Raw genomic sequence first — 17,900 nt, 5'->3', positions numbered from 1 at the left:
GTGCTGCGGCCGGTGGCACTCCCGTACCTTCAGGGGCTGCCCAATGCTCTGTTTCAGCAGGATAATGCCCGCCCATACACTGCTCGCATCTCCCAACAGGCTCTACGAGGTGTACAGATGCTTCCGTGGCCAGCGTACTCTCCGGATCTCTCACCAATCGAACACGTGTGGGATCTCATTGGACGCCGTTTGCAAACTCTGCCCCAGCCTCGTACGGACGACCAACTGTGGCAAATGGTTGACAGAGAATGGAGAACCATCCCTCAGGACACCATCCGCACTCTTATTGACTCTGTACCTCGACGTGTTTCTGCGTGCATCGCCGCTCGCGGTGGTCCTACATCCTACTGAGTCGATGCCGTGCGCATTGTGTAACCTGCATATCGGTTTGAAATAAACATCAATTATTCGTCCGTGCCGTCTCTGTTTTTTCCCCAACTTTCATCCCTTTCGAACCACTCCTTCTTGGTGTTGCATTTGCTCTGTCAGTCAGTGTATTACTCAAGAATATCTTACTACGGTTGAGTCACTATAACATCATGCTGAACAATGCTTATTAAATGTCGCAATTACTACAAGTTCCTTTTCCCCACACAATAATATACTCAGTGGCTGTAATAGATTCGTACGCTTCATCAGAAACAGTTCCATTGTATCAGGCTTGGTGAAAGCCAAAACTGAACCATAATTATTATCAGTTATTAAGAGTCTTGCCTTCGTGATGTACAGGCTGTATTGTAACTTTCACAACAGACATTTGCCCTGTAAAATCAAAATACTTCCCAATAGCTACAAGATATGTTTCCGTCTTGTAAACGCAAGCAATCGTACAGAACGTAACCACAGTGGGGTCTGAGACACCCGATTGGAATATTTCATTGCACATTTTCCTTATTTTTAGAAGTGGAATTCAGATTCATCATATAAATTAGGTTGGCACCTCTCTGTGCGCTACAATGAATACTTCCAAACGTTTAGTTGCAAGGGGTATTCCGATAACACAGACAAATATAGGGCAGGGTCCGAGAAACCTCGGCGTGGTATTCACGGTTGAATTTTCTTCATGCATGAGTAATTTCCTCCTGAAAATCTACCAACCTTAATGGAAATCAATTTCTGAAACTTTTTGACATGTGCATATTTTCGATAGGGGATTAATAAGGGAGCTCTAATTAACGTAATCTTTTACAGTCTATGTCCTAGTGGACATATCCCGAAAGCGGTTGCACGTAGAGCAAATTTCTCACCTATATAAAAATGCCACAACGACCGAGTGTCTGTATATTAATTATCTTGGAGACATTTTTTTGTAGTTGTCAGTTTCAGGTGTAATAGCCCTAATGATCGCCTACAAGTTTTAGCTTTGGTGTCAGTTTATACGTTTGTCGGTTTGTCTTTTTGTCTGAGTTCTGAAAATTCAAATATTACTCGATGTATTTCAACAAATATTCATATTTAGAATCCACTAGGACAAGTTCCCCACCAGCCGCATTATGCATTTCAGGTAGATCATCTACGTTGAATTACAGACGATAGTGGTTTCTGAAACCTGAAGTGTTTTGGAGAATGTGCTGGATAGTGAGTGATTTTAAGGATCCATAACGAAAGAAAATCAAAAGAAGCATGTTATTTCACTAATCTTAGATATTAATCCCACCTGATGTAACTGAACACCGAGGAAATATGAGAATGACTGGATTACGATGATTATGATGACGTTCGTAATAATAATGATAATAATAATCATCATCATCATCTACATACATAAAGTCGTAACGCTCACGTCTCTATACAATAATCATACGAGCAAAATTTTCTTTGTTTCATACGTGATACTGTTGGTCCAAATATTTTTTCCCTTTGTTGTCAGCCTGTCTATCTGGTTACCTATCCGTTTATGTTCCTAAAACTGAAACACTGCTGGACATATTTAAACCAAACTATGTATTGGGAATTCAACGGCACCATATCATTTTATGGTACGTTTGCCTGTTCTGAAGACGTCGCGTTCCTAGCGATCTCTTGTATCAATTCTAAACAGTTACTCTCCAATCATATGCTGTTACTACTACGTAAACTTTTCCCTATTCCGGTAGATTACATCTCATGCATCAGCATATATCAAACCATTACTTTTCTGCCCTGTCTGGTTGGGTTATCTTTCTGGTTCGTTGGTTGGTTGGAGTCCTTTTTGATATGAGAATATGGAAGCGATGGATTTTCAAGTCGCCTTTGTGGCGTATAAAGGATATTTTGACCGATGCAAGATGTCCTTATACGATTCTCGGCCTTTGGAGAATGTTAATTGCCCGTATATCTGAGGTATTTATTTTTCTTTAATCTTCTTTTGGTCTGATAATTGCTTCATCCTATGCTCGCCATGGTTGGGTTAGAAAGGCTTCTCTCATTACACGTGTTTCTAATTTATTTGTGTGTTAACTTTGCTTTTACACGCTTCTTTCCCTATATTTGTTTTGAAAACAGAAGGAGACACTGATTCTTGTCATGTGTGTGTGTATGGGATCATTTGTTGTGTGCTGTCCGAGACTTTTTACTCGTGTCGTTTCTTTATCATACCGCTTGAGCTCATGTCCTATTATTTTATCGCTTGTTCTCTATATTTCATGCCCGCGACATTTTCTTCGTATGGATACGAGCTAACAATGAGATTGATTGCTTTCTGTGTGTATTGGATGGAGACACCCCGTCTCCCCATGATGGGCCACTTTCTGGTCCGTATTGCCTGTTTGAGCTCGAGAGCTATCGTTTATTTTATGTGCTGTGTGGCTGACCTTCCTATGCGTCCGGCCTCTGTGTCCCCTTATCGGTGACCTAAACGCGATATTCTCTGTGTGGGCGAGGGTGGTTCTGGCCCTTAGATACGTGGTTCTTCTGGTGTCGAATTTACTTGTTTATTATTCATTACGCATTGCATTCATTTGCTTTGTTTACCTATTTTCTAGTTTTTTAATGCTTAACGGAACGCCTTTCTATTTAATCTTTGTTTATTTGGCGTGCGACCATGGAAACCTCTCCTCTCTCCCTTTCTCATTGATTTATTTTTATGAGCTCGCTGCATCCTTCACTCATCTTCTGTTTTAAACTCTTTTTTCTCAATGACCTTTTATTCTCGGGACATGGTTTTTGTTTATTTGGGTGTTATTGTTGGGGGCATTACGTTTTATCCTTTCGACTGGAACGGAGAATGTTAAGATAGAGTTGCGTTCCTCCTTTAACTTACGGTCGCATGGACCTGATATTCATGAAAGATACTTCGAACTCGAAACAGACTTTCAACATATTAGGTCGTGTTACGTACATGTAGTACGTGTTAAAGAGATGTTAAGTACAGAACAAAAATGGCCAGCCGGACACCAGTGGGATCCGAACCCGGAACCGACGCGAAATCGGGAGGTTGTGGGTCCGGCTGGCCATTTTTGTTCTGTACTTAACATCTCTTTAACACGTACTACATGTACGTAACACGACCTAATATGTTGAAAGTCTGTTTCGATTACAATGCGGTCGTGAATATTCAATATTCATTGACACGTCCCACAACGGGCGACTTAAACGCACTCTACAGTGTGCTAGCAGCAGTGCCAGACCTGTAGCTCAGATCCTTTCAAACAGAACAAAGATGGCCTAGGCCACCATAGCTCAATTGGTAGAGCAACCGACGCGAAATCGGGAGGTTGTGGGTTCGTATCCCACTGGTGTCCGGCTGTCCATTTTTGTTCTGTACTTAACATCTCTTTAATACGTACTACATGCACGTAACACGACCTAATATGTTGAAAGTCTGTTTCGATTACAATGCGGTCGTGAAAATTCAATATTCATACTTTGAACTCACCTGAATTTGTGTTCCTCATTTAATTGAGGTAGATGCCATGCCAGTGTACCCGAATTTTCATCACGACTTACATTAAGGGAAGAGAGAGAGAGAGAGAGAGAGAGAGAAGGTGTGATAAACCGTGAATCCTATATATTTTGATTAAGGGCCACGTACAACTAACACAAACAATTAGATTATTTGACCTCCTTGTTTTGCCTGTGTCAGTCTATGTGTCCTTTCCATTTTTCTCCCTTTAATAAACTTATATTTTTACCCTTATTCCTGTTCCACTTTAATTTCTTTGTGTCTCTTACACGTGCATGATCTGTCTAAGAGGTCCTGGTCCAGTTCCTGGCAGTCTTTCCCGGTTTTGACGAAATCCATTGTATTAGGTCGTTGTGTTCTTTGTAGTAAAGAGAATCGACTCATTCAGGATTGTGTTACCAGGTTCATATGACGTCAAGGTATCACTTGGAGTTCGGGTTCATAGAAAGATTACTAACTAAAATCTTGTTATTTTCGGTCTATCAAAAGACTGTATGTATCAAACGTTTAGGAATATGTTATTTCCGATATTTTATGCGGTATACGTATTTATCATAAGAAGGACAATAACGGATACGCTGAAGAAAAATTGAAGGTTTTGTCCAAGTTCCGTGGCACTCGTGGTGCATGTCACTTCAAGGTGGGTTAATGTGAAGAACTGAAGAGCCACTATACCAGGTGCGTGCACTGTGCACGGTGCAAACGACGACTTCGCTTGGTTGACCAGAGTGCAGATCCCCACTCCTCGATTTGGAGCAATAACGCTGTCTCTCTCTTTTCTCACGCCAGTCTCGCTCGCTCCGCCAGTCTCCCTCTTCCTCACATGCTCCGTAGCGCTCCAAATCCGAGCCGAGTTCAGCCGAGTTCAGCCGAGCTTAGACGAGTAGCCCAGAGACGAAGCGTTGGCCCAAGCCGAGCCGAGTGGGACCGATGCACTGTGCACAGGAACTCTGCGCCTCAGTTTGCGCGCGTGAGTTTTTGGGCGTTTGAGAGGCCCTGCATTATACTCATTTCGATAGAGCAGAAAATATGCGAGATATCATCAACGATGGGTTTCGTGGGTCTTCAGTCACTGCGCCATGCTAGTGGACAGAGGAACTATTTGTAACTGAGAACCAGGGAGAATTTCACACACCTTCGGACCAGGATCTGTACCGTAAAATAAATACTAAAATCGTCCTCATTCTGTCTCGACTTTGTTCAGCTTTGTCGTACTTCACGTTACCGTCACGTGCTTTCGGAGAAAAGGTTCACTTTAACATGCCGAATTGAACGTGTGAATACAGGCATGTAACTTCGTATAAATCCATAAAAGAAACGTGTAATACATTGCAAATTCCCATGCGAAGACCGGGTACAAATGCTGGTAATAAACCAATAACACAAAATCAGGAATATCAACGAGCTTTAACAACATTTAAAGAGCATAACATCATGGCTCAGGCAGCAGCGCGGCGGCCTCTCACCGCTGGGTTCCGTGGTTAAAATCCCGGTCACTCCATGTGAGATTTGTGCTGGACAAAGCGGAGGCGGGACAAGTTTTTCTCCGGGTACTCTGGTTTTCCCTATCATCTTTCATTACAACAATACTCTCCAATATCATTTCATTTCATTAATAATTCATTAATCATTGGCCCAGAGGAGTGTGACAGGCTTCGGCAGCCGGCACAATTCCTTCCTCGCCGCTAGAAGGGGACTTCATTCATTCCATTCCTGACCCGGTCGAATGAATTGAAACAGGCTGTGGATTTTCAGAGAGCATAACATCGGCCGTGAGAAAGAGCAGACTTCTCTTCTACGGTCACTTAGTCTGAATGGACAACAAGAGACTGACCTCAATAATCTTCAAAACCATTTGTAGAGGAAAGGAACGAAACTGGTTCGAAAAGACCTCTAACATTTGAAAATTGATCCCAACGATATACTTAACAGGGATAAATTTAGATTGTTGATCAGAAAATCCGACATTCACCAGTCGCTGACAGCTTAAACATTGCGCCCTGAAGTGGCAGTGATGTGGACTCAGGACAGGAAAACAAACCACAATGCAAAGATGAAGGAATTCTGGGCTAAGAAGAAAGCTCATCAGAGTTAGGAACCACGTGGTCTAAGAGGACTCAACGAAACAATGAGAAGTAAATAACACACTGCAGCATAAAGGTCAGTATGACAGCCTTCGTTCATTATAGAAATATAAAGGGACAGTTCTAAACATAACAAAACGTAGTTTACGTCCTCTTGAAACAAACACTCAACGTGTGAAGCAAATCCTCTCCTTCAACATACTAATTGGTTTGATAAAAGGCAGTTAGGGTTTTGGAAAGGTTGTTCCAGTGAGGCTCAACTTGTAGGATTCCAGCGAGATATAGCAGATATTTTTGATTGCGGTCAAATGGACTGTGTCGCTATTGACCTATACAGGGCGTTTGGTAACGCCGATCATGGGACACTCCTGACGACAATGAGGGCTATTCGACGACGAAAAAGAGTGACTGAATGGCTGGCTAAATATCTAAAAAACTCAAGTAAGAAAATTAGAGTAGGTAATTCATAAACTGATCATTAAAGGGAAGCGGGTCCGCAAGGCAGTATTATTGGATTTTTGCTCCTCCGCTAGTTGCTTTACGTCACACCGACACAGATAAGTTTTATGGCGACGATGGGATGGGAAGGGCCTAGGAGTTGGAAGGGAGTGACCATGGCCTTAATTAAAGTACGAGGTTTGTCCGGAAAATACGTATAAATCCGCCGGGGTGACGTATCACGTATCGTAGAGGCGCCGCCAGGTGGCACTGCTGTTGTCGCCAATCTTCTCAACTTTCAGTTCGAGTCGGAGAGCTCTGCGTGTCGGTAGCAGTGTGCGGCTGCTTATTGAAAGTTACCCGTTTTCACCTGCCGTCGGTATGGAGCTCTCTCTGATTGAGGAACAGCGCATCAACATCAAGTCTCAGAGCTCGTGTGGCCCGAGTTCGACCGGATTTGGCACAAGGGGGCAGTTGGATCCTTCATCACGACAATGCGCCCGCTCACACGTCGCTCGTTGTGCGTGAGTTTTTGGCCCGAAGCTCAATCACCGTGACAGACCACCCGCCTTATTCACCCGATTTAGCCCCTTGTGACTTCTTCCTCTTCCCGAAATGCAAAATGGTGCTTCGAGGGCGGCACTTGGGTGATGTGGAAGCCATCAAGGGAGAAACGACACGGCAACTGAACAGCATCACAACTGAAGACTTTCAACAATGTTATCAACAGTGGAAACGGCGTTGGCAGACGTGCATCTTGTCTCAGGGAGAGTACTTTGAAGGAGACCATATTGTAATACCTGAATAATTGTCAAATAAAGTTATTATTCAACTTTTATACGTATTTTCCGGACAAACCTCGTACATCCCCAGAATTTGCCTGGTGTGAAAATGGGAAACCACGGAAAACCATCTTCAGGGCTGCCGACAGTGGGATTCGAACCCACTATCTACTGGATGCAAGCTCACAGCCGCGTGCCCATAACTGCACGGCCAACTCGCCCGGTATTGGATTTTTACGTTTCCTTTTGTGTATAGATAATGTGAATGGCTTTACCGTGTTGAATAAACTTGTTCTGGTCCAATCACCGCCGTTAAGCAACATTGCACGTGGTCAGTACTTGTATGAGTGATCTCTCAGTAACACCACGTTCCGTTGGCTCAACTCCTTTTTGGGCCCGCCTGGTGGCCTTGATCGTTAAGGCGTTAATTCAATATGATCTGACACCATTGTTAACCGGCTCGAGTCCCATTGGTCGAAATTATTTTCACCATCACAATGTTGGCCCTCAGGATATCATTAGATTGCGTGTGAAAAGCCTGGATTCAGTTCCAAATCTCTCCTCAGTGTTCATATGGAATGAGGACGTATGACACTGTTGATGGTGATTCGTCTGTTGGATGTAGATATTAAGATTTGAGGATAGCCCTTGGAGCTATTCGACAAGAGTAGGCTATGTGCCGGCGCAGTGTTTCACCCTCCTCCTACCTACTGTCAAATATCAAGCCATTCATTTCATCTCTTTAACTCCGCTGATGAGGACGTGAGGAAAGGCATCCGATCATAGGCAACGAAGATTAATCTCATTTTATACCCGACCTCGTAGAGAAACGGGACAAGTGTTGGATACACATACATGTATATAAATAATGTGCCTAGAGACTAGAACCTTTCTTTTTTCTTTTTTGCTAGTTGCTTTACGTCGCACCGACACAGATAGGTCTTATGGCGAAAATATGACAGCGAAGGGCTAGGAGTGGGAAGGAAGCGGCCGTGGCCTTAATTGAGGTACAGCCCCAGCATTTGCCTGGTGTGAAAATGGGAAACCACAGAAAACCATTTTCAGGGCTGCCGGCAGTGAGTTCGAACCTACTATTTCCCGAATACTGGATACTGGCCGCACTTAAGCGACTGCAGCTATCGAGCTCGGTAAGACTAGAACCACAGACAAGGCTTCTTGCATGTGGTGTTCTACTGTATAGGGCAATAAATACGCAACAGGATGGTGACATACTACAAGAAGATTTGCACAATGTTGTGAGACTTGTTAGAGACGATGCTAAGATCGTAAATGGGGTGAAAATTCAGATTGTAAGCTACACCAAGAAGAAATGTCCTCTCAGCATTTATCACTGAATTGATGGAATGTAAGTATCACATTAAGACCAATGTTTGTACCTAGGTACGATCATAATTGAGGTAAGTAAATATAATTTACTGGTCTCTTCATAAATTTATAAGGATAATCAGGGGTTGTAGCAATGATGTAAACGAGAAGACATTTAAGAGCCTAATTAGAGTATGCTTCAAGTGAAAGGGAGACTCAGCATGATTATTTGATACGAGAACTGGAAGATAAAAACAGCACGATTTGGTCTGGGTGGTTTCCGACAAAAGAGTAGCGTTACACAAACGTTCCAAGTTTGTGCTGGGAAGACTTGGGAGAAAGGAGACGAGCTGCTCGGCAAAGCGGTATGTTCCGAGCTCTCAGTGTTAAAAGATCAAAATATGAAGATAAAGTGGAATTGAAGAGGGCAAATTGGGGCAAATATTCGTTTATAGGAAGGCGAATTAAGGATTGGAAGAGCTTAGCAAGGGAGATTGTAAGCTACACCAAGAAGAAATGTCCTCTCAGCATTTATCACTGAATTGATGGAATGTAAGTATTACATTAAGACCAATGTTTGTACCTAGGTACGATCATAATTGAGGTAAGTAAATATAATTTACTGGTCTCTTCATAAATTTATAAGGATAATCAGGGGTTGTAGCAATGATGTAAACGAGAAGACATTTAAGAGCCTAATTAGAGTATGCTTCAAGTGAAAGGGAGACTCAGCATGATTATTTGATACGAGAACTGGAAGATAAAAACAGCACGATTTGGTCTGGGTGGTTTCCAACAAAAGAGTAGCGTTACACAAACGTTCCAAGTTTGTGCTGGGAAGACTTGGGAGAAAGGAGACGAGCTGCTCGGCAAAGCGGTATGTTCCGAGCTCTCAGTGTTAAAAGATCAAAATATGAAGATAAAGTGGAATTGAAGAGGGCAAATTGGGGCAAATATTCGTTTATAGGAAGGGGAGTTAAGGATTGGAAGAGCTTACCAAGGGAGATGTTCGATAAATGTCCAATGTCTTTGCGATCATTTAAGAAAAGAGTGGGAAAACAACAGATACAGAATCTGCACCTGGGCGACTGCTCTTAATGCAGATTAGTAGTGATTGACTGATTGACTGAATTATTCCTTCTGTGCGGGTGAGCTGTATTCACAGTCATACAGTTATATTCACTGCCTTTCTTACGAACGTCGACTCTAGGTGTATTTCTCCTGGCGTTGTTCTAAAATCCCATCAGTACCTACACTTTCGTAGCATCACGAAATGTGAGAATGATGTAGTTTGCATACATCACGGCAGCAATTTGCAGAGAGGCGTCGACTCCCTCGCCTGCGGCCTTACTGTAAGTTGGGAGTGCGACCCGGATCCATGCATAACAAAGCAAGTTTTCGGTTGAAGATAAGTATAATAATTAATTCTGTTTCTGATAGTGTTCTTGACTTGTGAGAAACCGGTGAATTGAACTTTCTCACTTCCACCGTTTGCCCCAAGTTCAGTGATTTCCTCTAATCGTTTCATTACAACGGCCAAAAAGAAAGGAAGTTATACGTTCATTGTCATCGTCAAGATCATTTACTGTATTAGTCTATTATTAATTCTGAGAATGGTTTCACATGGTTATGAGAGTATTTAGGGGTTGTGGCAAGGATGTAAAGGAGAGGGCATATAAGTCTCTGGTGAGAGCCCAGATAGAGCATGGTTCCAGTGTATGTGACCCTCACCAGGACTACTTGATACGAGAACTCAAAGGAAAGCGGCCCGATTTGTTTCTAACAAAGGAGTATTGTTACGGAAACGTTGCAAACTTTGGGCTGGGAAGACCTGGGAGTAAGGAGACGAGATGCTTGAGAGGAGCTTTCAAAAGTAGGAAAGCTCATAATCATGAAGATAAAGTTGGAATTCGAGGAGTAAGGGATTGGAGTAATTTTACAAGGGAAATTTTCGATAAATCTCAAAATTCACCGGGCGAGTTGGCCGTGCAGTTAGGGGCGCGCAGCTGTGAGCTTGCATCCGGGAGATAGTGGGTTCGAGCCCCACTGTTGGCAGCCCTGAAGATGGTTTTCCGTGGTTTCCCATTTTCACACCAGGCAAATGCTGGGGCAAATGCATTAAGTTGTTTAACCAAGATCTGAATTTATATTTGAAATCACGGAAGTTAGACTATAATGAGCGAAGTCAACCATTTTCAGGGTGTCCAAAATATAGTGTTGGTAGTAGTCAGTGGTATATTTTAAAAGGTGCACAAAGCCTTGTGTGAATTTCATGATGGGATATGACATAGTATTTGACTTACATTTTACGGCGAGTTACTTATGCAGATTTTTAGTACTTAGTAATTAGGGTTATCCATGTGTTAATAATTGCTAGAGTTAGATTAAACTTACGGTGCGATGTCATGAAACAAGATATAATACTGTAAATAAATGATGTAAGTTTTCTTCCAGCTGCACAATACCAAGCGGCGACAAACATTATAAAAGAATAATAAAATATAATTACGCCAGAATTTGAGTAGGGACTTGTTAAGAAAGCATTCGTCCGCGGAGAAAGAGTTTGCTCTGTTAATTAGGATTTATAACATCATTTCAATTCATTAAATTATTAAACTCAGTGGAAACCGTATTTGAGAAATAACTTAAAAGCCAAGTAAATAACTTGAAGGTGTATTCTGGAAATCTTAGTTTATTTTTCTGGGAAAGTTCAATTATTAACGTAACGTAACATCTCCGAAGGTAATGGATTTTTACTGCCACAAATTATCGTGAGCATTGTTGTTGTTGTTGTTGTTGTATTATGTGACATTTATTGATTGAGCATTGTGTTGGGAGTAGTAAAGTGGAAACCTTGGTCATCAACCGATGTAACTTAATTGAGTTAAGCCTTCAGCTTAGAAATTTGGATGGTCATGGGGTCATCAACGTCAGTGAGTTAGATTAAGGCCATATACCATTATAGCGCCATTTTCCTTGCTGTCATCATCCACAATGACTTTAAAGTAAATTAGAAGGTTGGATGTCGACCCATGACATAGTTGCAGGTCACATCGATTCAATTAATGGTCCATGCTGTACAACCACTTTGTGGCACACGCCAATTGGACTGCCTCAATTATACCAAGAGTCCAGAGTTCGTGTTACGAGGGCTGGACCATCACGAATCATTATGATGGTACATGTAGTCTCACATGGAATTCGAATTTAAGGATTTCCAGTGTTTCATTCTTAATTTGTGACAATGGTTTCTTGTAAGGATGCCCATCAGGCAGTTAAGTCAAAGTTTCAGCAAACCAGTATATCTCTCCCTGCGTTGTAATTATTGTTGTGTTGACTGGACAAGATGAGTTCAAATTATAATGATGATTTCTAAAAAAAAATCTCGTTAATTCTTAAATAAAACACAAAATTTCTAGAGTTGATCTTTCATTCAAGTAGATTGACTAGATATACTTAAACCCGCCTTTATCACAGCAAGTGACGAAGAACCCGGTAACGACCCAAGAGACAAATCTCATGCTAATTGCTGATAGGTAAGGAAGGTAGGTATCCTTTATGGACCACCCAGGGTTCAATACATCTGTACTTATTTCGTCTGCCGGAGCGTAGTTCATTGTCTCCAAACACTGATTCAGGATTGAATCCTGAGAGTTAGTTCGGTGCCAGTTGGATACTAATACAATCATGATTCGTTAATACTTGTTCATATTTTCACCGGACTCTCAATCATTGACAAGTTTCTTCAACGTAAACAATACTGTACATAGGCCTATATATGCTTGATTTAAGAGATTTGATAGAATCTGAAGATGTTGTTGTAGAATGAAACGTGTCATTCTTTGTTTAATACTGTAGTGTGTAATTTTTACAGAATGTTATAGTGCTATAATTTATATTGACATTTTTGTTCGACAGATTGGAAAGAACTTATGTTACATTTAATTAAGTCAACACTGGAAAGTGTGGGTTCCTTCTTAACGAATGTTAAGGAAAGGTAGAACGTTCAACCAGGAGCATGCTTCGCTTTCTTGGAGAAGAGTTAGATATCGAGCCCTATCAGCAAGTTGGTAGAAGAAGCAAGACTATCCACGAAATAGAAAAAAGCAAGACTATCCACGAAAATGTTCTTCGGTTATTGTTTTGAAGTTACTATTTAGCGTATACCATTTAGTGCCGGAATGTCCGAGGACATGTTCGGCTCGCCTAGTGTAGGCCAGTCTGTGTGTGACATGATGATGAAATGGATGGGCTGGAGAGAGTGTTGGTACATAGGTTTCTCCTGTCTAAAAGCACCAAGGGGTCTGCTGAATGCCTGAATCCGACAGATGAATCACCATCAAGAGTGTCATATACCCTCACTCAATATGAACATTGGAAGAGGTTTGGAATTGAATCCGGGCTTTCAGCATGTAATCTAGTGATTAGAAATTTTATACTACCACTTCTCCTACCCAACCTCCAACCTCACTGACATATTTTCCACCAATGGGACTTGAACGTGCTAACCACGACACCTGGGCACCTTAACAATCATGCCCACCAGGCGACTTTTTGAAGTACTAAAGAAATACAGGGTCCGCCTCTGTGGTGTAGTGGTTACTGTGAGTACTTGCCAACCCTGCAGGCCCAGGTTCGATTCCAGGCTCTGCCACGAAATTGGAAAAGTGGCACGAGGGCTGGGACGGGGTCCACTCAGCCTCTGGAGGTTAACTGGGTAGAGAGGGGTTCGATTTCCACTTCAGACATCCTTAAGTGGTTTCCCGTGGCTTCCCACTTCTCCTCCAGGTAAATGCCAGGATGGGACCTAACTTAACGCCACGGCCACTTCCTTCCTCCTCCTTGTCTATCCCTTTCAATCATCCCATCCCCCCCCTCCCCACAAGGCCCTTGCTCGGGATGGCAGTTGAGGCCACTGGGCGAGGTACAGGTCCTCCTTCTCAGTTTCACCCCCTACTCAAAGTCTCGCGCTCCAGGACACTGCCCTGCACATAATATCCCCTCGCTGAGTCCGAGGGAAGAACCAACTCTAGAGGATAAATGCATTAAGAACGAAAGAAAGAAAGAAAGAAAGAAAGAAAGAAAGAAAGAAAAAGAAGGAAAAGAAAAGACAAGAAATCCAGCAAGAGTAAGGCCGCGTGCACACCGAGCGCGCTTCGCATAGTGTGTCGCCTGTAGCGCGGAATGCTATGCATAGCGCAAGGCGTGCTTGCTGTTCACATCGAAAACTCTACGCAGTGCTCTCAGCTTGGGGCGAGGCGTTTCAGGGTGGTCATAAACTAATGCCGTTATCCAAGTACACTAGAAACAGTTCACTGATGGATAACAGTTACCTAAAATTGAAAATTAGAAAGAAGAATCGAATGAGGGTTCATGAATTTAATGAAGAACGAATTATTCCGGAGAATTCCATCGTTTGTACAGATGGCGATAAATTTTATGATTACTTAAGAATGACAAAAACACATTTGACCTTCCAAACTCTGCAACTGAAATGTGGCGACAAGTAGCAGAGAAGTATTGGGATAAATTCAATTTTCCCAATTGTCTAGGAGCACCGGGCAGCAAACACCTGGAAATTAAATTTCCAGCTAAATCACGCTCTTTATATAATACTTATAAATAGTATTTTGCAGTATTCTTACAATTAGCATACACAATTCATCATCGTAACAAAAGTGGAGTAAATACGTGACAAATATTCATAAAAATAAATATGTACTTCCAAGCCCACTACTAGTCTGCGGAGTGATATTCTTCATGTTGCCACCCTCCATTGGCAAAATGATAATCTGATATGACAGAGTCTGGGAGATTCTATGCACTTTGTCACAGTGTCCGCTGCATGGCTTAATGGTTACCGTACTGGCGTTTGGTCACAGGAGTCTCGGGTTCGATTCCCGGCAGAGTCGGGAATTGTAATCATGATTAGTGAATTTCATAGGCACGGAGGCTGGGTGTATGTGTGTATTTATAATCATTTCATCCTCATCACGACGCAGGTCACCTACGGGAGTCAATTCAAAAGACCTGCACCTGGCAAGCCGAACTTCTCCACGGACACATCCGACACTAAAATCCATACGCAATTTCATCCTGTCGCAATGTTAATCCCAGTAAAGTGTGACAGTAGAAGTAATATTACTGTATATTACATTTATTGTAGGAATGCGATAAAACTGTTGTACATACTTAAAGTCCACTTAGTTTGCAAAACAGTTACATTTTTATAGTTTTTGTGTCTTGGGTTCCATATTTCTTCTCTTTGAAACACTGCATGAATAATTTCTTCTTCCGTAGCTTCAGAACCAGCTAGGTAACGCTAAGGAATTAACCAACACTGCGCGTTGCCTGGCGCTCCGCTTAGCTGTAAGGTAGGCGTTCAGCGCAGCAGAGTCCGACTCGCTGGCTGAATGGTCAGCGTACTGACCTTCGGTTCAGAGGGTCCCGGGTTCGATTCCCGGCCGGGTCGGGGATTTTAACCGTAATTGGTTAATTTCAATGGCTCGGGGGCTGGGTGTTTGTGCTGTCCCCAACATCCCTGCAACTCACACACCACACATAACACTATCCTCCACCACACTAACACGCAGTTACTACACATGGCAGATGCCGCCCACCCTCATCGGAGGGTCTGCCTTACAAGGGCTGCACCCGGCTAGAAATAGCCACACGAAATTATTATTAGCGCAGCAGAGCGCGAACGGTGTGAACATATGCCTTAGGAACAAAACACTGGTTATGCTTAGCGTGACGCCGCGCTCTGCTGCGCTTAATAGCTGGTTCTGAAGCTATGGAAGAAGAAATTATTCATGCAGTGTTTCAAAGAGAAGAAATATGGAACCCAAGACACAAAAACTATAAAAATGTAACTGTTTTGCAAAATAAGTGAACTTAAGTATCTACAACAGTTTTATCGCATTCCTACAATAAATGTAATATACAGTAATATTACTTCTACTGTCACACTTTACTGGGCTCAACATTGTGACAGGATGAAATTGCGTATGGATTTAGCATCGGAAGTGTCCGAGGAGAAGTTCGGCTTGCCAGGTGCAGGTCTTTTGAATTGACTCCCGTAGATGTCCTGCGTCGTGATGAGGATAAAATTATTATGAACACACACATACACCCAGCCCCCGTGGCAATGAAATTTACTAATTATGAATACAATTCCCGACTCTGACAGGAATCGAACCCGGGACTCCCGTGACCAAAGGCCAGTAAGGTAACCATTAAGCCATGCAGCGGACACTTTGTGACAAAGTGCATAGAATCTCCCAGACTCTGTCATATCAGTTTATAATTTCGCCAATGGAGCGTGGTAACACGAAGAATATCACTCTGCAGGCTAGTAGTGGGCTTGGAAGTAAATATTCGTATAAGTATTTTAAGGCTGAAACAGGTTCCAAGAAGGACATTCCAGGAATAATTAATGAACAAGGGGAGTGTGTATGTGAGGATCTTCAAAAGGCAGAAGTATTCAGTCAGCAGTATGTAAAGATTGTTGGTTACAAGGATAATGTCGAGATAGAGGAAGAGACTAAGGCCAAAGAAGTAATAAAATTTACATATGATAACAATGACATTTACAATAAGATACAAAAGATGAAAACTAGAAAAGCGGCTGGAATTGATCAGATTTCTGGGGATATACTAAAGACAATGGGTTGGAATATAGTACCATATCTGAAGTACATATTTGATTATTGTTTGGTCGAAGCAGCTATACCAGATGAATGGAGAGTTGCTATAGTAGCCCCTGTGTATAAAGGAAAGGGTGATAGACATAAAGCTGAAAATTACAGGCCAGTAAGTTTGACATGCATTGTATGTAAGCTTTGGGAAGGCATTCTTTCTGATTATATTAGACATGTTTGTGAAATTAATAACTGGTTCGATAGAAGGCAATTCGGTTTTAGGAAAGGTTATTCCACTGAAGCTCAACTTGTAGGATTCCAGCAAGATATAGCAGATATCTTGGATTCTGGAGGTCAAATGGACTGTATCGCGATTGACATGTCTAAAGCATTTGATAGGGTGGATCATGGGAGACTACTGGCAAAAATGAGTGCAATTGGACTAGACAAAAGAGTGACTGAATGGGTTGCTATATTTCTAGAAAATAGATCTCAGAGAGTTAGAGTAGGTGAAGCTTTGTCTGACCCTGTAATAGTTGAGAGGGGAGTTCCTCAGGGCAGTGTTATCGGACCTTTATGTTTTCTTATATATATAAATTATATGAGTAAAGGAGTGGAATCAGAGGTAAGGCTTTTTGCGGATGATGTTATTCTCTATAGAGTGATAAAGAAGTTACAAGATTGGGAGCAACTGCAACGTGACCTCGAAAATGTTGTGAGATGGACAGCAGGCAATGGTATGTTGATAAACGGGGCTAAAAGTCAGGTTGTGAGTTTCACAAATAGGAAAAGTCCTCTCAGTTTTAATTACTGCGTTGATGGGGTGAAAGTTCCTGTTGGGGATCATTGTAAGTATCTAGGTGTTAATATAAGGAAAGATCTTCACTGGGGTAATCACATAAATGGGATTGTAAATAAAGGGTACCGATCTCTGCACATGGTTATGAGAGTGTTTAGGGGTAAAGGATGTGAAGGAGAGTGCATATAAGTCTCTGGTAAGACCCCAACTAGAGTATGGTTCCAGTGTATGGGACCCTCAACAGGATTACCTGATTCAAGAACTGGAGAAAATCCAAAAAAGCAGCTCGATTTGTTCTGGGTGATTTCCGACGAAAGAGTAGCGTTACAAAAATGTTGCAATGTTTGGGTTGGGAAGAATTGAGAGAAAGAAGAAGAGCTGCTCGACTAAGTGGTATGTTCCGAGCTGTCAGCGGAGAGATGGCGTGGAATGACATTAGTAGACGAATAGGTTTGAATGGCGTTTATAAAAGTAGGAAAGATCACAATATGAAGATAAAGTTGGAATTCAAGAGGACAAACTGGAGCAAATATTCATTTATAGGAAGGGGAGTTAGGGATTGGAATAACTTACCAAGGGAGATGTTCAATAAATATCCAATTTCTTTGAAATCATTTCGGAAAAGGCTAGGAAAGCAACAGATAGGGAATCTGCCACCTGGGCGACTGCCCTAAATGCAGATCAGTATTGATTGATTGATTGATTGATTGATTGATTGATATATTTATGTTTATGAATATTTCTCACATATTTACTCCACTTTTATTACGATGATAAATTGTGTATGCTAATTGTAACAATATTGCAAAATACTATTTATAATTATTACATAAGGAGCGTGATTTAGCCGGTAATTTAATTTCCAGATGTTTGCTGCCCGGTGCTCTTAGACAAGAGGGAAAATTGTATTCTCCCAATACTTCTCTGCTACTTGTCACCACATTTCAG

The 17,900-nt window shown here is 42.0% G+C and overlaps 1 non-coding gene across 1 annotated transcript; it reads left to right on the top strand.

Annotated features, from left to right (window-relative positions):
* Nucleotides 1–3,649: 3,649 nt before the first annotated feature.
* On the top strand, nucleotides 3,650–3,726 carry TRNAS-CGA (transfer RNA serine (anticodon CGA)). Its single transcript has one exon. It is a non-coding gene; the product is annotated as a tRNA-Ser (tRNA).
* The last annotated feature ends 14,174 nt before the right edge of the window (nucleotides 3,727–17,900 follow it).

Source organism: Anabrus simplex, chromosome 5 (genome assembly GCF_040414725.1).
Source record: "Anabrus simplex isolate iqAnaSimp1 chromosome 5, ASM4041472v1, whole genome shotgun sequence".
In the NCBI taxonomy this organism is placed as follows: Eukaryota; Metazoa; Arthropoda; class Insecta; order Orthoptera; family Tettigoniidae; genus Anabrus; species Anabrus simplex.
Note: the sequence above shows the minus strand (reverse complement) of the source record. Positions and strands in the feature narration are given on the sequence as shown.